This window comes from Trachypithecus francoisi, unplaced genomic scaffold, assembly GCF_009764315.1.
Source record: "Trachypithecus francoisi isolate TF-2019V2 unplaced genomic scaffold, Tfra_2.0 Lachesis_group13, whole genome shotgun sequence".
Lineage (NCBI taxonomy): Eukaryota > Metazoa > Chordata > Mammalia > Primates > Cercopithecidae > Trachypithecus > Trachypithecus francoisi.
Window position 1 is genome coordinate 84,827,598 of NW_022681458.1, and position 23,752 is coordinate 84,851,349.

At 39.4% G+C, this 23,752-nt stretch overlaps 1 non-coding gene across 1 annotated transcript; it reads left to right on the forward strand.

Annotated features, from left to right (window-relative positions):
- The first annotated feature begins 20,082 nt into the window (after positions 1–20,082).
- On the forward strand, positions 20,083–20,188 carry LOC117095447. The gene has a single exon (XR_004441990.1). It is a non-coding gene; the product is annotated as a U6 spliceosomal RNA (small nuclear RNA).
- Positions 20,189–23,752: the final 3,564 nt, after the last annotated feature.

Sequence of the window (23,752 nt, forward strand, 5' to 3'; positions counted from 1 at the left end):
CCTATCTCAAGACCAGGAAACTCCAGAGCAGACGCAGGTTGTGTGAATATGACCAGGAATAAGTTATTTCATCTTGGGAATAAAATAAGGCCAAGATCTAGGGCGTGCTTGATGTTTCCCACTTGTTCTTCCAGTCCACCCTATTCCCTTCATCACTCTTTGTGCCCCAAGTAGGAGGCTGACCTATTAGGCTGTATAAACAGGCTCTTTTGCACTATAGCTTCCTATTGGATTCACCCCATGGGGAGCATTGGAGATCAGAAAGAGGGTAGAATAGTGAGAGCAGAAGGCCAGGGTATTTATTCACTGGCTCCCTCTCCGTGGGCCACTACAGGCTGGCTGAATATCCCCACTCCTGTCAGGTGACCCTCTCTCTCCAGCACCAGTCACCATTCTGTGCTTTGTCCCATCAGGCCTTCTACTAGCCCAGGGTACCTGCACTACCCCTTGTGATTTCCCTATAACCTGCTAATACCTTTATAAATAATCTCCTTAATAAACTCTACTCAAATTACCCAATTTGAGTGGACCATTTGTTTCCTGCTGCTGGTTTGATGCTTACAAAAGATCTCTGCTTAAGCAAGGCAGAAACAGGTGCATTTGTGAAACGGCAATGGCAAATGATTGGGAACCCAGTTACCTGGAAACTGAGGCCCATGGTAGGAATTCAAGCAACTCTTGGCACAGATAGATAAAGGAGAAACTTCTTTACTGAGAATTAGTGATACAAAGAAGTGAATGCAGTTACTGAAAACTGGAGGTACTAAGCTCAGATTATTAATAATAACACAACATTTACTGTGCCCTTATGATAGGCCAAGTACCTAATAAATACCCTGTCACATTCTAGAATTTTTTATCCACTTTACTGATGAGGAAACTGGGTGAATTGATCATTGCTGTTTTGTAGACCCAAACTCCCTCCTTCAGCATCTTCTAGTAATAAAACTATTCTCTCCTGCAAGGAGCTCATTTCACAGGTTTTAACTAGTGCTAACCCCAGCCTTGCCTGTCAGAACACACCTCCTCCCATGCACAATGCTTGGCTCAGTAATGGACATGTGACTCTAACAGGCCAATAAGTTTCTCCAAGATTTGATACTTGGACCTAGGGAAAGACTAGACGGATGATGATAATAGCCACCACTGCTTCAGACCACCTTTCCCTCTGCTTGGAGGAACCCATCTCCGGTAAGAAATCATTTAGCGTCAGCAAAGAGAACAGGAGAGAGACAAGGGATAAATGGAGGAAGAGCAACAGTGAGCACAGAAGAGATGACCTCATTTGCTACTGCAGCAAGTCTCTTGAGTGAGTTTTATCCTTCAGTTTTCCAGTATTATGAGACAATGAATACTTTGTTTTTACTTAATATAATTTAAGTTGGATCTCTCATTTATATTTCCAAAAAATCCTGTAAGTAGATTAAGGCTGCCTTGCAGAGACTCTTCAGCTGGGCAGTGATCAGCCCATGTGTATGAGAAAACTACCCAAAGTTGGATAAAGAGCCACTCAAAAGGAGCAGGTAGAGCAATCTCCAGAACTTACAGAGACCCAGAAATGGTTGGTGATCTCATCAGCCAGAGAGGAAAAACATTGTAATGCATGGGACACCAGGTAGAATACTCAGAAGTATATTACATTGGTAGGAGGGAAAAACCATCAGTCCTAGACTTTGTTAGTCTGCATAACAAACCTTAAAAGTAAGCCTTGAAAGGATAAACTGTTTCCAAGCAAATTAACTGTGTCCTAGAAAAAATGCTCAAGTATATGTAGAGAAACACAAGCATATTCAGCTCCTAAAAATGTAAATTTTACAACTGCTGCCACCCATTCAAAAGTTACTAGGTATATGAAGAGGTAGAAAAATAGGACCTGTAATGATGAAGAAAAATCAATTAAAATAGACCCAGAATGTTACATGGATCACTTAACAACATGGATGTATTCTGAGAAAAGTCATGGGTTGCTTAACAAAAGTCATGGGTCGCTTAAAAACATGGATATATTGTCATTAGGAGATTTCGTTGTTGTGCAAACATCATGGTGTACTTAAAGAAGCCTAGAAGGCACAGCCTACTATACGCACAGCTACTTGGTGTAGTCTATTGCCCCTTGGCTACAACTGCACAGCATGTTACTGTACTGAATACTGTAGGCAATTGGAACACAATGGTATTTGTATATCTAAACTTATCTCAACAGAAAAGATACAGTGAAAATATGATATAAAAGATTTTTTTAAATGGCATACCTGCAGGCCAGGTGCAGTGGCTCACGCCTGTAATCCCAGCACTTTGGGAGGCCGAGGTGGGCAGATCACAAGGTCAGGAGTTTGAGACCAGCCTGGCCAATGTGGTAAAACCCCATCTCTACTGAAAATACAAAAAAATTAACCAGGTATGGTGGCGCATGCCTGTGAATCCCAGCTACTCAGGAGGCTGAGGCAGGAGAATTGCTTAAACCCAGGAGGTGGAGGTTGCAGTGAGCCGAGATTGCACCACTGCACTCCAGTCTGGGCAACAGAGCAAGACTCCATCTCAAAAAAAAAAGAAAATAGCATACCTGTGTAGGGCACTCACCATGAATGGAGCTTTCAGATCTGGAAGTTGCTGTGGTGAGTGAGTGACTGGGCAGTGAACATGAAGGTCTAGGACATTACTATCCACTACTATAGCTTATATAAACACTGTACATTTAAGACTTGCTAAATTTATTTTAGAATTTCCCTTTCTTCACAATAAATTAACCTGAGCTTACTGTAACTTTTACTTCGTAGACTTTTTAATTTCTTTAAAACCTTTTGACTCTTTTGTAATAACACTTAGCTTAAAACACAAACACATTGTGAAGCTGTATAAAAATATTTTCATACTTTATATCTTTATTCTGTAAGCTGTTTCCTATTTTATTTTTTCTCTTTTCTATTTTTTATTTCTTTTTTAAGCTTCATTCTATTTTATTTACTATGTTCATTCTTGATGAACATTGATGCAAAAATTCTCAGCAAGATACTGGCAAACAGAATCCAGAGCACATCAAAAAGCTTATCCACCACAATCAAGTAGGCTTTATCCCTGGGATGCAAGGTTGGTTCACCATATGCAAATCAATAAATGTGATTCATTACATAAACAGAACTAAAGACAAAAACCACACGATCATCTCAATAGATGCAGAAAGGTTTTCAATAAAATTCAATATGCCTTCATGTTAAAAACTCTCAATAAAACTAATTTCTTGTTAAAAAACTCTCCTAGGTATTGAAGGAATGTACTTCAAAATAATAAGAGCCATATATGACAAACCCACAGCCAACATCATACTAAATGGGCAAAAACTGGAAGCATTCCCCTTGAAACTGGCAAAAGACAAAGATGCTGTCTCTCACTATCCCTATTCAAAATTGTATTGGAAGTCCTGGCCAAGGCAATCAGGCAAGAGAAAGAAGTAAAGTGCATCCAAATAGGAAGAGAGGCAGTCACCCTATCCCTGTTTGCAGACGACATGATCCTATGTCTAGAAAACCCCACAGTCTCAGCCCAGAGCTTCTTAAACTGATAAACAACTTCAGCAAAGTCTCAGGATGCAAAATCAATGGGCAAAATAACTAGTATTTCTATACACCAACAGTCAAGCTGAGGGCCAAATCAGGAATAAATTCCCATTCACAATTGCCACAAAAAGAATAAAATACCTGAGCCAGAGCAGTGTCTTATGCCTGTAATCCCATCACTTTGGGATGCCAAGGCGGGTGAATCACAAGGTCAGGAAATCGAGACCATCCTGGCTAACACAGTGAAACCCCGTCTCTACTAAAAATACAAAAAATTAGCCAGGCATGGTGGCACGTGCCTGTAGTCCCAGCTACTCGGGAGGCTGAGGCAGGAGAATGGCGTCAACCCAGGACACGGAGGTTGCAGCGAGCCAAGATCACACCACTGCACTCCAGCCTGGGCGACAGAGCAAGACTCCATCTCAAAACAAACAAACAAACAAAAAAAACCCCTAGGAATACAGCTAACAATGGAGGTGAAGAATCTCTACAAGGAGAACTACAAACCACTGCCAAAAAAATCAGAGATAACAGGCCGGGCATGGTGGTTCACAACTGTAATCCCAGTACTTTGGGAGGCCAAGGTGGGCAGATCACTTGAGGTCAGGAGTTCAAGACCAGCCTGACCAACATGGTAAAACCCCATCTCTAGCCAGGTGTGGAGGCAGGTGCCTATAATCCCAGCTACTCAGGAGGTTAAGGCAGGAGAATTGCTTGAACCCTGGAGGTGGAGGTTGCAGTGAGCTCAGATTGTACCACTGCACTCTAGCCTAGGCAGCAGAGTGAGACTCTGTCTCAAAAAAAAAAAAAAAAGAAATCAGAAATGACACAAACAAATGGAAAAACATTTCATGCTCATGGATGGGAAGAATCAATAACATTAAAATGGCCATACTGCCCAAAGCAATTTATAGATTCAACACTATTCCCATTAAACTACCATTAAGATTCCTCACAGAATTAGAAAAATCTATTTGAAAATTCATATGGAACCAAAAAAAAAAAGCCCAAATAGCCAAAGCAATCCTAAGCAAAAAGAACAAAACTGGAGGCATCACACTGCCTGGCTTTAAACCAAAACAGCATGGTACTGGCACAAAAACAGATACATAGGCCAATAAAACAGAATACCAAACCCGGAAATAAGACCACACAACTACAACTATCTGATCTTTGACAAACCTAATAAAAACAAGAAATGGGGAAATGATTCTCTATGCAATAAACGGTGCTGGGATAACTGGCTAAGCATATGCAGAAGATTAAAACTGGACCCCTTCCTTACATCATATACAAAACTTAACTCATGATAACTTCAAGACTTAAATGTAAAACCCCAAACCATAAAAACCATAGAAGACAACCTAGGCAATACCATCCTGGACAGAGGCATGGGCAAAGATTTCATGACAAAGATGCCAAAAACAATCACAACGAAAGCAAAAATTGACAAATGGGATCTAATTAAACTAAAGAGCTTCTGCACAGCAAAAGAAACTATCAATAGAGTAACAGACAACCTATAGAATGGGATAAAATATCTGTAAACTATGCATCTGACAGAGTTTGAGACCAGCCTGGCCAACATGGTGAAACCCCATCTCCACTAAAAACACAAAAAAGTAGATGGACGTGGTGGCCGGCGCCTGTAATCCCAGCTACTCAGGAAGCTGAGGCAGGAGAATCATTTGAACCCAGGAGACGGAGGTTGCAGTGAGCCGAGATCACGCCATTGCACTCTAGCCTGGGGGACAAGAGCAAGACTCTGTCTCAAAAAAAAGAAAAAAATTTGAAAGGTGCAAAATGAAGAGAAAAACACATTATCTTTTCTACCATTATTACATTAATACTTATTTTTAAATTTTTAATAACTTTTTTGACATCATTTCTACCTCTCTCTCCTTTCCTCCTTCCCTTTTTATCCTAATCCCTCTAGTTCAATCTCCATCTCTTTTGATGTTTTTAGTGTACTTCTCTTATTCTCTCTCACACTCACTGATTCTTTTTGGGTAAGTGTATGTGTGATTTGAATAGCATCCCAAAATAAAAGAGATATAAAATTTTTCTTAAATTTTATTCCATTTACTTTTTAGACTTTTTTGTTAAAAACTAAGACAAACATGCAGGCCTACATAGAGTCAGGATTATCAAGATGTCACTAGGCAATAGAAATTTGTCAGCTTTATTAAAATTTTATGGAACTACTATCATATACATAATTCATCATTGGCCAAAACGTTGTTATGTGGTGAATGACTATAGCAGTCATGGTTATTAAAACAGGTTTGGCCGGGCGCGGTGGCTCAAGCCTGTAATCCCAGCACTTTGGGAGGCCGAGGCGGGCGGATCACAAGGTCAGGAGATGGAGACCATCCTGGCTAACACGGTGAAACCCCTTCTCTACTAAAAAGTACAAAAAACTGGCCGGGCGAGGTGGTGGGCGCCTGTAGTCCCAGCTACTCGGGAGGCTGAGGCAGGAAAATGGCGTGAACCCGGGAGGCGGAGCTTGCAGTGAGCTGAGATCCGGCCACTGCACTCCAGCTTGGGCGACAGAGCGAGACTCTGTCTCAAAAAAAAAAAAAAACCGGTTTATAACTATAGTCTATATGTTTAAGAAAGTAGAGGAAACTATAAGTGTGTTAAGAAAAGACATAGATGATGACATAAAAGAGACCCAAGTAGGCTGGGTGCAGTGGCTCACACTTGTAATCCCAGCACTTTGGGAAGCCAAGGCAGGCAGATCACTTGAGGTCAGGAGTTCAGGACCAGCCTGGCCAACATGGTAAAACCTTCTCTCTACTAAAATACAAAAACTAGCTGGGTGTGGTGGTGGGCGCCTGTAATCCCAGCTACTTGGGAGGCTGAGGCAGAAGAATCGCTTGAACCCAGGAGGTGGAGGTTGCGATGAGCTAAGATCACACTATCACACTCCAGCCTGGGCAACAGAGTGAGACTCCATCTCAACAACAACAACAAAAACCCAAATCAAACTTCTAGAGTTGAAAAATACAGTATGTGAGATGAAAAATAAACTAGATGGGATTGAAAGTAGATTAGACACTACAAATGAGGACATGTCAACAGAAACTACTCAAAATGAAACACACAGATAAAAAATGACTGAAAAAGATCAACAGAATTTCAGTGAGCTGTGGGACAACCTCATGCAGCCTACTCTAAATGTAAATGTGGTCTCCAAGATGAGAGAGAAGAGAGGACAGAAACAAAGTTTGAAGAAATATGGCTGAAATTTTCCCAGATTTGTTGAAGAACATAAATGTATAGATCTAAGAAACTCAATAAACTTTATTTATTTTTATTTTATTTTATTTTTGAGATAGAGTCTTGCTGTGTCACCCAGGCAGTGCAGTGGTGCAATCTTGGCTCACTGCAACCTTCACCTCCTGAGTTCAAGCGATTCTCCTGCCTAGGCTTCCCTAAGTAGCTGGGATTACAGGCGTGCGCCACCACACCCAGCTGATTTTTGTATTTTTAGTAGAGATGGGATTTCACCATGTTGTCCAAGCTGATATCGAACTCCTAACTTCAAGTGATCCACCCACCTGGGCCTCTCAAAATGCTGGGATTACAGGCATGAGCCACTGTGCCTGGGTGTGAGCCACCGTGCCTGGCCTCAATAAATGTTAATGAAAAGAAAGATGAAGACATGCATCAAGGCACATTGTAATCAATCAGGGAGCCCATCTCAATGGGCAGCACAAAGTAGAGTAATCACAGAGCATTTCAAGGATTCAGATGTGCCCTCCACTGAAGTATTTCTCAATATCCTAGTGGAGGAAAAGTCTTCAAGGCCTTCTGGTGGAGCATTAGGTGGGAGGATGGGCACCAGGTTGCACATGATAAATCCAGTTCAACCTTATGTCTTAAGCCTGTGGATTCCCTTCTCCGTAGCATGCCAAGGAAGCTCTGGCATGGCATCCCCATTAAATGTAGACCACCACTGAGTCCAAGTTTTAGTCAATCCACCAAGAAAGATGCTAAAACCACCTCCAGTTGCATGAGCTAATACATTAAATCCAGAATCTCTACTAAGTACACCCATATCTATGAATTTAACCCAATCTAATGTATCTTCTTATGAAAAAGACCCTTAGAACGTACTCTCACACATGTTCCCGGGTTTCGGTTGCTAGATATTTATTAGCAAAGTCTTGAAATGGTTGGGGCATGTAAGTTATTTTATCCCAGATCATTGTGTGTACTTATCCACCTACAACATTCTGAGATTTGGCCCTGTCCAAACATTTAGTGGTAAGAGGGGGTGATTGTGGCGCATCTTAAGGAAAATGAACATCCCCTTTCAAAGCATCTTCCCCAGATGAAGGTTTTCCTAGCAATGGTCTAAATGCCTCATCACACACCCAGTCTCTCAGAAATAGCTGGGCTATTTCAAAGCTGGAATTGTTCACTGAAGACTCTGTTATGGTGCCAACTGGGAGACAACAGCTTAAAAGGATGATACAGGATGTGGTACACACTTTGAATTAGAGACCATGGTGGCATCTTCCCCACAATCAAAATATATGTGTCTGGGAATCAAGGCATGGAAGTAAAGGAGCAATCTGTCCTCAAAAGTAAATTCAAAATTTTACCTCTAGAGACAGAAGAATTTGCTAACAATTTCAAAATAACTATTTCCAGTTTCTAGTCCCACTTTCTCCTTATTACTACCAGGCAACAGGTTTCCAAAAAATATTAATATCCAATTTTAGCTACCTAAAAATGTGAGGACCTTTACAGATGTTCAATGGTATATTATAAAATGGTAAACTTATAATAAAAGAAATGAGCAAGGTTCCCAAAATGAGCAGTAGAGTGACTGGCAGTAAAATTAAAAAAAAAAAAAAAAAAGGAGATTCAAACACAAAATATTATGTAGTGTCCCAAATATGTTTTCTGATTTTTTGATAAGCTCTCTAGTTCATCTTCTTATTTGATCTAATAATCAGACAAGCAGTTCCCTGACATTATAGGCAAATGAATTACCCTTAGAGTTTAGGGCACTATTCCAAAGAAACGTTTGAGAAAACAATAGGGAAGAACTGCAGCAATCTGCTACTACAGTGATGTGAAGACACACTGTTGAGGTTAAAAGTCAAAGGTCAAGTTGGTGTTACTCTCTTGGTCCTCCTGCAGTTGATTAAACAATATTACTTGAGATGAAAGCAATTAGTGAAAATAATTATGATTATTAGCATTACTGAATAAGTGTCTTTTCAGAATCCAACTTATCACTCAAAAACATGTCATATTGCCCTAAAATTACTTATTCAATTTCTGGCCAGAGATGATTTCTTTATAAGAGTTTCCTATTAAACTTCTCATTGAAGTTTAATCAATATGATTCATCGATATGTGTCCCCTAAAGCAATCCTAGGATTTAGAAAAGGATCTAAGTATGTGGGCTTCTGTGAGTAATACCTGAGCTTACTCAAAAGGTTGGTTTTCAGGCTGTTTCTTCTCTAATTCTAGAAAACTCTAGAAGGCCATAATAAATCCTCACAGAGTACAACTAAAGCATAAAAATAACTTTCAAAGATTTATAATTAGCTGGAATAATTTTCTTTGGGATCTATTTACAAGTCATTTTAGAGACCTCAAATTAGGCAACAACATTGCAACATTACTTCAGATTGGAAAAAAAAAAAAAAGCCATACATTTATTCAATAGGGAGTAAATAACTTCTAGGGAAGTATGTGAGAGAATAAATTAATAATATCATTTAGCAAGGAAAAAATAGCTCAATACATATTATAGCCTAGTTTAAAAAAGAAAGAAAAAGTATGTTTAGGCAATAGTCATATATCCTCACTAAAGGTATGGTAAACTAAGATACAACCAAAGCTATAGTAAACCAAGAAAAGCTCTTCTCTCCAGTGGAGAGAGGCAATGTTGCCTCTACAATCACGTGGTCACAGTGTGTATGGTAGAGGGGCAAGGCATCTTCTGTTCCCTTTAGTCCAAAGTATGCACCTTGTTTGATAAGCAGCTAAAAGGAGAAAACCAAATAGGTTTAGATCTGAACTTTTAAAAATAGGTTTATGGAAAAGGCATTCCCACATTGAGCTGGGACTGTATATTGGTAAAACCAATCTTGAAGACAATTTAGCAATATATATGAAGGGTCTTGTAAGTGTATATGTCCTTTGAATAGGATATTTCACTTTAGCTTAAGAAAATAATCAGATTTTTTTACAACAATGAACTTCATGAAAAAAAAAACAGGAAATCACTTAAATGACAAAAAAAAACTATTACAGCTTTTTTTCAAAACCATTAATGTTCAGTATAAGTAGGAAAAATCCAGATTACAAGAAAGTATGCCCACCATTTTCTATTTTGTAAGTCTGTGTATGTGTGTGTATGTGCATGTGAAAAAAAATGTGGAAAGATTTAGAATAATTTTTCTAGGGTCTTTCTTTTTGTATTTTCAATTTTTTTTTCTAATTTTTTAAAAAAGTATTTGTTAAAGGGATAGAGTGGCCAACTACCTTAAAAAGTGGTATGAATTAATGGTTTAAAAAAGTGGTTGAAAATAAGGCACCAGTGTAGGGCTGTTCACATAGCATGTTTTTCTAAAATATCTTCTTCCATTGTCTGTAGTAGCTACCTGAATTTCAGTGGGACTAGCTCTAAAAAAGTTGAGAAATTGTACCAATATGTGTTGCATCATCTCTTAATTATTTGTGCCAATTGATGGAAGCTGAAATGTGGAAAACATCAACCAGATAATTCAAAATTAATTTGTGCTGAGACTTGGAATATGACCAGACACATGTGCTTAGACATGAATGTGTTTCTCCTCTTTCCTCACTAATCTTCAAGCCTTGTCCTTACCACTTCTTGGTCTGGGTCCAACTCACAGCCTAGGGCCAGCATGGCAGCACTGGTGAAGTCCCTAGGAACAAAAAAATGTTTGAGAAAAAAGTGGTGACAATGACTGGGCTCTGAATTGTGAACATTTACACGTGTAAATGCAGAAACACCCATATACAATCATACACATAATAATTTTCCACCTAGACTCATTAATTTTCCATAACTCTGATGAAAAGGGGAGTTTCATTTGTGTAGAATCTTTCAGATTTGGTGATAGTGGTAACCGGAATAATAGTAAGAAAAGCTATCTTGGCAGAACTGGCTACATCATTTAAGGGATCCAGTGCAAAATGAAAATGCAGGCCCCTTGTTCTAAAATGATTAAGAATTTTAATACTGACAGAGCAGAGCATGAAACCCAGCACAGAGCCCTTCTAAATTCAGGTCTCTGTGTGACTGTACTGGCCATAGGCCCATGAAGCCAGTCCTGACTTTTAGAGTCAGGTAGATATGGGATCAAATTCTAGATTTTTCATTTATAAGCTGAGTATCTTGGGAAAATTATTTAAACTTTCAAAGTTTCAGTTCTGCCATCTTAAAATGGGAGTGATGTGACTGTGGCACTATTCTCAAGATTGCTGTGAGGATTAAAAGAGAGAGCATTCTATTAGGTGCACAGCATAGTGCCTGGCTCAGGGAGACTTTGTTCATCTTCTCTATGTTGTATACTGCAGTTAGAGTTTGATGTACTTTGAATATTCATCCCCTCCAAATCTCATGCTGAAATTTGATCCCCAATGTTGGAGGTGGGGCCTAGAGAGAGGTGTTGGGGTCATGAGGACGAATCCCTCACAAATGGCTTGGTGCCATTCTCATGGGATTGAGTGAGTTGTCACTCTTAGTTCCTGTTAGATCGGTTAAAGAGTTTGACACCTCCCTCCCCGCCCCTCTTCCCCTCTCTCTCATTCTCTCTCTCTCTTCTTTCCCTTTACCATGTGATACCTACTCTCCTCTGCCTTCCACCATGAGTGGAAGCTCCATGAAGCCCTCACCAGAAGCAGATGCTGGTGTCATGGTCATATAGCCTGCAGAGCCATGAGCCAAATAAACCTCTTACTTTTACAAATTACCCAGACTCAGATATTCTTTTATAGCAACACAAAACAGTCTAAGAAATAGTTCATATTCTAAAATGCAAACTTGAAAGTTTGATATGGTTTGGCTCTGGTCCCTACCCAAATCTCATGTTGAATTGTCACCCTATGTGTTGGAGGTGGGGCCTGGTGGAAGGTGATTGGATCATAGGAGTGGTTTCTGATGGTTTAGCACCATCCCCCTAGTGCTGTCTCATGATAGAGTTCTCACGAGATCTGGTTGTTTGAAAGTGTATAGCACTTCTCCCTTTGTTCTCTCTCCATCTAGTACTCCACCATGGTGAAGATATGCTTGCTTCTCCTTTGCCTTCTGCCATAATTTTAAGTTTCCTGAGGCCCTTCAGCCATGCTGCCTATACAGCCTGCGGAACTATGAGTATATTAAACCTCTTTTCTTCATAAATTAGCCAGTCTCCGGTAGTTCTTTATAACACTGTGACAACAGACTTAATACAGGGTTTCTCCCTGATTTAAGATTATTTTTGGTTATCCATTATCTACAAAACAAAATGAAAATGCACATCATGACATATAAGGACCTTAACTATTCAGGTTTTATCAATCTTTCTAAAACTTGCCACCTACTACTCTCCCATATGTTCAAAGTATAATTTGTATTTATTTTCACTTTTCCTTAAGAATCAGTAATTATAATAGGCATAGATGACAAATAATAAATGTTTCTTTGTGCCAGGCACTGTGCTAATCATTCTGTGGGAGGCAATACTCATTCTCCACTCCTGCTGTTTCCTCCCATGAGAGGGAGCCGCATGAGCTGTAACATTCCTGGATACTTCCACCTCCTCATTTATCCTCCCCTGGCAAGGATAAGTTTGAGAGAATCTGGGTATTTGTATTCCAGCCTCTTTCTCTTTTAGTAGCAAATCTCACAGGGAGCATGATTTTAGGCATACTGTAAGCATAGTGGCAAAGACTTTTTCCCAGTGGAATGACCCATTGTCCAGGACTACCTGATACCAGTTGGTGAACCTGTCTAATTCTGGTATTTAGCATCAGGAAGCCTAAGCTCTCCAGTGTCAACTGTATCAATGATAATGGTCTCCTCCCTGCATTACTCTTGTCTGTTTCTAAATTGGTTCAGAACTTGGGAGGGGAAAATGGGTATTATTTACTGAGTAAGTATCCCAACAAAGTCTACATTCATTGTCTCCTTTATACCTCAGAGCTACCGTATGAGGTAAGCATGTCTATCATCCAATTTTTATAGATAAGGAAAGTAAGGATTAGCAATCAATAAGTGGCATAATCGAGATCTAAACAGTTCTATCTGATGCCACAGATTATGCCCTTACATTTTCCCATTTTGTTTTTGCATGAAGGTTTAATAATAAACTGATAAGAACATTCAAAATTTGAGTTCATGTTGAAAAGAAAAAAGCTAACACAGTATTATATGCAGTGTACTTACATTCTATCTGGCAGAAAAGTTAGCCAAGCTAAACTTAAATTCAGCACATGCTGAATTTTATTTTAGGGAGAACAAGCTGCAATCATAATAAAGAACTGTATTTACAGCTAACAGCAATACCCACGTTTCTCTATAGGTCTTACACTACAATCTGAAATTGCATTTCATGATTTACAAGGTCTGAGACATAAACAGTAAAAGGTGTGTTTCAGGGAATTTTCTCATTAACAGCCACAAAACAAGCAATTTTGTGTGGAATTGCTTTGTTCACCTTTTCTCAAATATGTGCAAGATCTCTCTTTGATGTTGAATCTATTCTGATTTGAACATCTCAATATTTTCGATGTTCTGTGAACTCCTCCACACCCCACCTATCTCTGGGAAGTTCTGACCTCCCTACACACTTGGTGAAAAGCAGGAAATTTAGAACATTTGAGGTCACAGGCTGCCTACTTATGACTACCCCAAGTAGTCATGAGTAAGCTCTGCTTACCCCGTTCCTTCGTAGGTACATGAATGAGTCATCAAAAATTCACTAATACTTGAGTAATGCAGTTGTGCTAGTATGAAAAACAACAAAAGGAGTGCAGTGCTGAAGAAATTCTAGATCTTGCCAATTTAATGCATCCACTGATATCCATAACTCAATCCCTTTTCATATGATACTAGTTGTTGTTGTTATTGTCTTCCATAACTATTCCTACCACGACTCCATTCCAGTGCACACCCCCTTCTTCTTGTCACAAGAACATCAACACTCTGCAGTCTTTTCTTCTTTATCATGTCTTTATCCCTCCATACTTTGCTTACCAAGATGTGTTTTTCCATCTGTCATATTTGTCTAATCCTGTTGATTTAATGCACTATATTTCTACCAAGAAAACAGTACATTCAAAACACTCCCAAGCATATAACTACTTTTAAAAATGTAGATCTTTCTACATTACCTATATATATTGCCTGACCTGACATCTCCCTGTATTTTCATACAGTGCTCAGCACTCCTGATTAATTGTCTCTTTAATATTTTATCCAAATTTGCACTGGAAAACCAAGAAAACAGGATGAAGGAATGTCATTTGTACTTTTTATAATAATCTTCATTATTTGCCAAGTATATTTTTCTTATAACCACCTTTATAGCACTTCTAGATATGCCTAACAGGCACTGTTAGCTCTTTTACAGGCCTGTGGATAATGGAAAGTATGGAGAATCCTGGCTTGGAAAGGAAATAAATAAGGTTATTTTGACACTACTCTCTCTTGGAGGAATTGCGATTGTTTTCGTTTTTGTTTCTGTTTTGAGAGAAGAAGTTTGCCTAATGGCAATCCATAAGACATTCTGGAGAACAGTTATAGATTCAAAACATGAGTTTTAGTCTACTTGGGTGTAGCACCTTGTTAACAAAAAGGCTTCACTTTTATTGCGTCACTGATATTCACATAACCTGCTGACATAGTGCTATGGTCTGAATGTGTGTATACCCCCAAAATTCGTATATTGAAACTTAGTTCTCAAGGTGATGGTGTTAAGAGGTGGGGCCTTTGGGAGGTGATTAAATCATGAGGGCTCTGCCCTCAAGAATGATGTTAGGTACCCTCTTAAAAGGTCTTGAGTAAGTGAGTTTGGTTCTCTTGTTCTTCCACCTCCCACCCCATGACATTGCAGATTTCACAACAAGGCACCATCTTGGGAGCAGAGAGCACCTCTCCAAACATCAATGCTAGCACCTTGATCTTGGGCTTCTCAGCTTCCATCACTGTAAGAAATCAATTTCTTTTCTTTTTAAGTTACCCAGCCTAAGGCATTTTGTTATGGCAGCATAAACAGACTAAGACATATGGAGTTTATGTTGGCCATTTAAAAAAAAATTTACAAAGAACTTGAGGCACTGAGAGGCAAATGACTGGCTCAAGAACATGCAAAGCATGATCAAGTAATTTTGAGGTATTCATTTTTAATCCAAGCTCCCTTGGTAATCAGACGGTGAAAAGAACTTTCAATTTTCAAATTTCCTAGACTACATGCAGCAGATAACTCAGGAGCATGGCATCAGCTTATTTTGTCTTATTATGTAGAAGGATATCTGACTTGAGATGGAGAATTCCACATCAGAATCTATAGGCCTTTTCCCCTGCCCAGTAGAGTTTAGTTACCTACCTTCAATCTCTGCCAACAGCAATCTTCTACCCCTCTGGTTTAAGCAGGCTGTTCTAAATAGTTGTCGGTGGTTACCGTGGCAACGGACGCTTAGGTTTCAGCTTCAAATGCCCCTTTTAATGAGGCAATTTCAAGAATATTTGTTATAAATTACCAGACCACAGACTTAACTGCAGGGAGTTTTGCTTTGGAAAATCTAATAAAAAGATAGCAGAAAGAATGAGCAGTAAATGCAATAGAGAAAATGGGGCCAGATTTGGAGGGGCAAATGGAAGAGATGCCAGATCTGACTACCAAAAGCCAAATCAGAATCAATTCAAAGCAGAGCTTTAAATTACAAATGGTCCCTGAAGGGCTTCCTGACATGCTGAGCCAAGATTCCTTGGGAGGAGGAATGGTAAAGTGAGAGGCGGTGAGGGCAAGAGTTGAGTATGTCCTGCAGAAGGCTTTGTATTTTAAAGCTTCCATTTTTTATTTTATCATTAACTGTAGTGGCTAAATCAGAAACAGTCTTCTTTTGTTTCTCCATTTCTCCATGTAGGAAACCAAGAGACATTGCCACCTGGAGAGGACATAATGAATTAAAATGTGGACTTTCGCCTAAGTGAATTTCACAGCAACCTAGGTTACCCACATTTCCCAAAGACATACCTGTCTTGATAATGGTCCAGGATTCTGTTATTAATCTCTTATCCATTGTACCCATTAAAAATTTCACAGAAGGATAAACGTACTTAAACACATTGCTACACTATTGTGTGGAAAGAAACATCTCCTAATTACTCAAAGGAAGACATGTCATTCATCCTTATTATGATTGAATATAAAAAGTATGCCTCTGCTATATAAAATAGCTTCAGTTTATACTTGGTTGAAGGCAAGAGGGCAGCCTAAAAGAGCTTTCACTTACACTGTAAGTGCCTTGCCAGGCTCCCTAGGTCCCTTCAGGAACGTCTTACTCTCGCTGCTCACGGAAAGCACCAGGGAACAGATGCATTACAGTTTGTGACAGGAGAACAGCCTGTGGATTCCGCCTACTCCCTTCAGTCCATCTGGGAGGTGGGTGAGACAGGGAGCCCACAGAGAGGGGGGCTCTCCTGGGAATCCCTCAGGGTACCATGGCTATTGGTGCTTTATTTTCAGTAGATGGCACTGTGTCTGTTGAGATAAGCAAAGGGAGATTCTAGATGGGAAATTTAATTGTTTCTAGAGAAAGCACAGGGCATGTGAGAATGCATGTTTTTTTTTTTTTTTTTTTTTTTTTGCCTTAGTTACATGATAATGCAAATACTATTCAGTATTCAGGTTATATTCTCTTTGGAGCCCAGGGAACTTTATGATTTATTATTCTGGCTCCATCTCAGATCTGTGGTGAAGCATAGGGCCATCCTATACAGTATATACTTGGAATAAGAATAAATCATTCTGAGTGTTTACCTCTGTTACCCAACACATACAGCAGCACCTATACTCCATCTGTGCCCTGGATCCCCATCCTATGCACTGGCTGTCTCCCATTTTTCCAGACAGGAAACTCTGACACTTCAGTTCCTGCCTGGAACCCAGGAGTTTTCACACCCCAAGAATGAGACGACCAGAACAGTTTCTTGCAGACCGGTGGTCACATGGAGCAGACATTCTCATTTGTCCATCCATCCTTTTTCTTTTCTAATAGATATCCAGTTATTTTTTTCTCTCTTCTGAGTATTTTCAGGGAAGTAAACTCTAGTACCAGAAGATGAATCCATTTTATTAATTTTTTTATTATACTTTAAGTCTGGGATACATATACAGAACATGCAGGTTTGTTACATAGGTATACACATGCCATGGTGGTTTGCTGCACCCATCAACCTGTCATCTACATTAGGTATTTCTTCTAATGCTATCCCTCCCCCAGCTCCCCCCCGCAACAGGCCCCGGTATGTGATGTTCCCCTCCCTGTGTGCATGTGTTCTCATGAATCAATTTTATTTTAAGCCATATGTAGTCTTTTAAATGGGAGGAGAGAACCTCAAGTATGTTTCATAGAGAATGAACTGTAGACACAGGATGGAAGATGGAGTACATGTGGGCCAAACACTAGGCGATGCACTTAATATAAAACTCTTTTATTCCTTATGATAACCTTGAGATAGATACTTTGCTACCCATCTTACAGATGAGCAAATGGAAGTTCAGAAAGTTTAAATAATTTACCTAAAATCATCCTCGATATTGACTGGACATATAATGAGACTCTAAACTTTTGAGTAGTTTGCTAGAATACTTCTGGAAAGGGACTTGCATGGAGAAACTTATTTCTGTCCCTTGACATTATCTTCTGAATATGACCCCTGGAACTGCAGCAGTCATCTTGAGACGATTATGGAAACACACCTAAGAGAACGAGATAAAAGTCCGAAGACAGCAGAGCAGAATGATAGAAAGAACCTGGAACTTTGAAGATACCTTTTGAGCTGCTGAGTTAATCAACCTTCAAACTTCAGATGTGTTTTAGCCACTTTGAGATATGTCTTCTATTACTCGTAGCCTGAAATACCCTAAACAATACTACTTAAACACTCTAGTCATAGATGACTAGAAAATATGTTAGTGCCTGAGCCATAGGCAGCCATCCACAGGATGACTGCTGAGGAGGTAGGATATGAGAGTTCACTCATCCAGGCATCCATATTGGATAATATCTAATGAAACCAATCAGGTCCTTTCTAGGGGCATCTGAATAAGAGAGCATTTCCCTGTCTCCTCAGGAACCTTGCTCCATCAATTAACTCATCTCTCCTGTGTCTTCAATGTTTTTTACTTAAACGAACACTTTTTCTTTTCTTTTCTTGAGACAGGGTCTCACTTTGTCACCCAGGCTGGAGTGCAATGGTGCAATCATGGCTCACTGCAGTCTCAACCTCCTCTCGGGCTCACATGATCCTCCCACCTTAATCTCCTAAATAACTGGAACTACAGGCATGTACCACCACGCCTGGCTAAGTTTTTGACTTTTTTTTGTAGAGATGAAGTCTCACTGTGTTTCCGAGGCTGGTCTTGAACCCCTGGCCTCAAGCTGTCCTCCTGCCTCAGCCTCTCAAAGTGCTGGGATTATAAGTGTGAGGCACCACCTAACCCCTTCTTAAATACTGTTTAATTTTTCCTATTAAAAACAAACAAAACATCCTTTGTCAAATACAGAACTTCTTCCAATACCACTCTAAATAGCTCCTCTCTTTCACACTCCACTTCTTAAAATAGATGTCTGCAGTTTCTATCCTTCAAGTCACTCTTCAACCCATTACAATTTACACCGGCAGTTCCCCAATAGGACAGCTGCTCTTATGGACATTACAAAATAGTAAGAAAATATGTCAATTGCTGAGTAACACAGTACCTCAAAACTTAGTCATTTAAAACAACAGACACCATTGGTTATCTGTCATGATTCTGTGGGTTGACAAGCCTCAGCTAGACAATTTCTCTGTTCTGCATGGAACTGCAGTCACCTGGAGGCTTGACTGAGCTGGAACATCCACTATGGCTCATTGACATGACTGGCAGATGGTGTTGGCTTTTGGTTGGGAACTCAGGTAGAAGTTAGTCCTTCTCCTCCTGGCCTTTCTACATGTGGGCTTCTCTCAACATGAAGGCTGAGTTTCAAGAGGAACAATTTCAACCTTGTGAAAATAGAAGCTGCTCAGCCTCAGAAATTAAAGAACCTCACTTCTGCCACATTGGTCAATACAAGTCCAATCCAGTCCAGATTCAACAGAAGGCAAATAGACTTCACTTCTTGATAGGGAGAACAGCAAATAATTTACAGCTATCTTTAATGTACCACAGTTATTAATTAATTTCTTTATTGTTAAATCCAATGAAAACATTGTAGTCCTTATTTTCTGTGGCATCTTGATTCTGGAAATACTTTCTTCCTTCAACTTTCATGACAGCACGTTCTCCTGCTTGTCCAGGTACTTCTAGGGCTTCTCCTTCTCTTTTTTGGGAAGAATCTTTTCCTCCAACTCAAATATTACTGTTCCTTGGAATTCCATCCTTCATCTTCTTCTATTATCACTATATTCACTCTTACTGGGCATTCTAATAAACTTATTAGGCTTCCATTACTATCTACATACTAATCACTCAAATCTATACTCACAGCTCATATTGCTCACTTTAGTTTCAAATCTAGATATCGCATTCTTTTTTTTTTTTTTTATTTTTTATTTTTTTTGAGACGGAGTCTTGCTCTGTCACCCGGGCTGGAGTGCAGTGGCCGGATATCAGCTCACTGCAAGCTCCGCCTCCCGGGTTCACACCATTCTCCTGCCTCAGCCTCCGGAGTAGCTGGGACTACAGGCGCCCGCCACCTCGCCCGGCTAGTTTTTTGTATTTTTAGTAGAGACGGGGTTTCACCAGGTTAGCCAGGATGGTCTTGATCTCCTGACCTCATGATCCGCCCGTCTCGGCCTCCCAAAGTGCTGGGATTACAGGCTTGAGCCACCGCGCCAGGCCTGATATCGCATTCTTTATTGATCATCTCCGGGTCTCTATTTGAATATCCAACAACTATCACAAATTCAAAAGGTCTAAAACTGAGCTTGTTGCATTTTCTCCCAAAGCTCCTATTTCAAAGTTATCTATTTCTATGAAATGCACCATATCCCTTCAGTTACACGATGCAGAAAGCTAAACATTTTTCCTCTTCTATATTCCTCAACCCTACATTCAGTCACCATAGCGAGTTAATATTATCTCTTTAACATTTTTCAAATTTGTTGTCAGCTTCTATTCTCTAGCATGTCAGTACTGAACTCTAGTTTAGACCACCATCTTCTTTCATCTGTTTATTCCAGCATCTTGTATCAGTCTTCTCACCTCCTCAATGGCCTCCTCTTTAATCCATTTTTCACGCTGTCACAGTGAAGTTTTTAATGGTAAAATCAGATCACATTGTGCTCAATTCAGCAACACATATACCAAAATTAGAACAATTCAGAGAAGACTAGTATGGCCCTTGTGCAAGGATGACTTAAGATTTGCAAAGTATTTCATATTTTTTCTGTATTCAAGGGTACACAATGGGCCGGGCGCGGTGGCTCAAGCCTGTAATCCCAGCACTTTGGGAGGCCGAGACGGGTGGATCACGAGGTCAGGAGATCGAGACCATCCTGGCTAACATGGTGAAACCCCGTCTCTACTAAAAAATACAAAAAACTAGCCGGGCGACGAGGCGGGCGCCTGTAGTCCCAGCTACTCGGGAGGCTGAGACAGGAGAATGGCGTGAACCCGGAGGCGGAGCTTGCAGTGAGCTGAGAGCCGGCCACTGCACTCCAGCCTGGGCAACAGAGCGAGACTCCGTCTCAAAAAAAAAAAAAAAAAAAAGGGTACACAATGTACTGGAGATGATCAGTAATGAGTAGGATATCTAGATTTGGAATTATATATTATAACTTGCATGACAATAACAACAAAAAATGAGGGGGAAGGGGATGGGCTACATAGGAACAAAGTTGTGTATATTATTGTAATTAAGTTGGCATTAACTTGAAATAGATTGTTATAAATTATGATGTTGTCATAATTCTAACAGCAACCTGTGATGGTTAATTTTATATGTCAACTTGACTGGCCTAAGGAATGCCCAGATAGCTGGTAAAGATTATTTATGGGTGTGTCTGTGAAGGTGTTTCTTGACAAGGTTAGTATTTAAATCAACAGACTGAGCAAAGAAGATCAGCCCTCATCAGTGTGGGTGGACATAATCTAATCTGTTGAAGGCATGAATCAAATAAAAAGGCAGAGGAAGGGTTATTTTTTTCTCTCTTCTTGAATTGGGACATTTGACTTCTCCTGCCCTCAGATATTGAAACTACTGGTTCTCGGGCCTTTGGACTCCAGGACTTCCAAACCCTCCCCAACTCAAGTTCTCAGGAAATGGAGTTACACCAGTGTACACCCCACACCAGGATTAAACTTTTCTGGATGGAGACTTATGTCATTAGGTACTCTTGTTCTCAGGCCTTTGAACTTAAATTATACCACTGGTTTTCCTGGTTTCCCAGGAAATATGCAGACAGTATATCACTGGACTTCTTGGCCTCCATAATTCTGTGAGACAATCCCTATAATAAATCTCCTCCTACATATCTCTATATACCCCATTGTTTCTCTTTCTCTTGAGAACCCTGGCTAACATATACCCACTAAGAAAACAATTCAAAAATAGCACAGCAGAATACCAGGTAGACTTCTAAGGTTTTTTACTCTAGTTCTTGGTGCCTGGATGGCCCCTCAACCCACACAAGACCTGGGGGAATTCGCTGCCCTGAATAGAAGGACATAGGCCTGGCTGCTTTTGCCAGCTGATGATTGTAGAGCCCTAGAGCATTGAGTGAACATAGTGGTAGCCAGGGAGTTGTTATAGCAGGCCTTGGGCCAGACCCAGTGCTGTTCTCACTTTATGTTCTACCCATCTCAGTCCAAAAGGTGGTGGCCACAGGGGTGCTTGTGTCACTCCATCCCTAGCTCCAGGTGGCTCAGAACAGAGAAAAAGAGACTCTCTTTGTTTGGGAGAAAGTAAAGGAAGAGAAGAGTCTCTGCCTCGTAATACAGAGAATTCTTCTGGATCTTGTCCAAGAACATCAAGGTAGTACCTCTATGAGTCTGCAAGAACCAGAGCATTACTGCCTCCTAGAGCAGATACAGCTTAGATCACAAAACCCTAGTCCTTTCAAATAGCTGGAAAGCCTCCCTGAGAAAGATGGGTATGAACAAGTCCAGACTGTGAAGACTACGATAAATACCTAACTCTTCAATACCCAGACTCAGAAGATCTACAAGTATTAAGATGATCCAAGAAAACATTATCTCACCAAAAGAAGTAAATAAGGCATGTGGGACCAATCCTGGAGAAACAGAGATATGTGACTGTTCAGACAGAATTCCAAATAGATATATTGAAGAAACTCAGAGAAATTCAAGATAGCAAAGAGAAGGAATTTAGAATTCTATCGGATAAATCTAACAAAGAGATTGAAATAATTAAAAAGAATAAGGAGAAATCCTGGAGTGAAAAATGCAATTGACGTACTGAAGAATGCATCAGAGTCTTTTAATGCAGAATTGATCAAGCAGAATAAAGAATTAGTGAGGCTGAAGATAGGCTAGTTGAAAACACATAGAAGAGACAAAAGAAAAAACAATAAAGAACAATGAAGCATACTTATGGAATCTAGAAAATAGCTTCAAAAGGAAAAGCTGAGAGTTATTGGTCTTAAAGAGGAGGTAAAGAAAGAGATAGGGATAGAAAGTTTAGTCAAAGGGATAATAACAGAACTTACAAAACCTAGAAACATATCAATATCCAAGTACAAGGAAATTATAGAACACCAAGCAGATTTAACGCAAAGAAGACTACCTCAACGCATTTAATAATCAAACTCCCAAAGGTCAGAGATGAAGAAAGGATCCTAAAAGCAGAGAAAAGAAATAAATAACATACAATGAAGCTCTAGTACATCTGACAGGAGATTTTTCAGTGTCAAACCTTATAGGCTAGAAGAGAGTGGCATGACATATTTAAAGTGCTGAAGAGAACAAACTCTTAACCTAGAATAGTAAATCCCGCAAAATTACCCTTCAAACATGAAGGAGAAACAAAGACTTTCCCAGAAAAAGAAAAGTCAAGTGATTTCATCAACACCAGACCTGTCCTACAAGAAATGCTAAAGGGAGTACTTCATTCAGAAAGAAAAGGATGTTAATGAGCAAGAAGAAATCATCTAAAATACAAAACTCACTGGTGATAGTCAGTACACAGAAAAACACAGATTATTATAAGACTGTAACTGTGGTGTGTAAACTACTTTTATCTTAAGTAGAAAGATAAACAGTGAACCAATCAAAAATAATAACTACAACATTTTAAGACATAGACAGTACAGTAAGATATAAATAGCAACAACAAAAAGTTAAAAAGCAGGGGGATGAAGTTAAGACATAGTCTATTAATTTTCTTTTGGCTTGTTTGTTTATGCAAACAGTGTTAAGTTGTTATCAGTTTAAAATAATGGGTTATAAGATAGTATTTGCAAGCCTCATGACAACTTCAAATTGAAAAACATACAGTAAATACACAAAAAAGAAAAAGCAAGAAATGAAATCATATCACCAGAGAAAATCATCTTCACTAAAAGGAAGACAAGAAAGAAAGAAGGGAGAGAAGACCACAAAACAACCTGAAAACAAATAACAAAATAGCAGGAACAAGTCCTTACTTATCAATAATAACACTGAATGTAAATGGATTAAACTCTCCAATCAAAAGACATAGAGTAACTGAATGGATTAAAAATAAATAAATAAAACTAGGCCCATTAATCTGTTGCCTACAAGAAATGCACTTCACCTACAAACACACACATAGAATGCAAATAAAGGGCTGGAAAAAAATATATTTCATGCCAATGAAAACCATATAAGAGCAAAAGTAGCTATACTTACATTAGACAAAATATATTTCAAGACAAAAACTGTAAGAGACAAAGAAGGTCACTATATAATGATAAAGGGGTGAAATCAGCAAGAGAATATAACAATTTGAAATATGTATGCACCCAACAC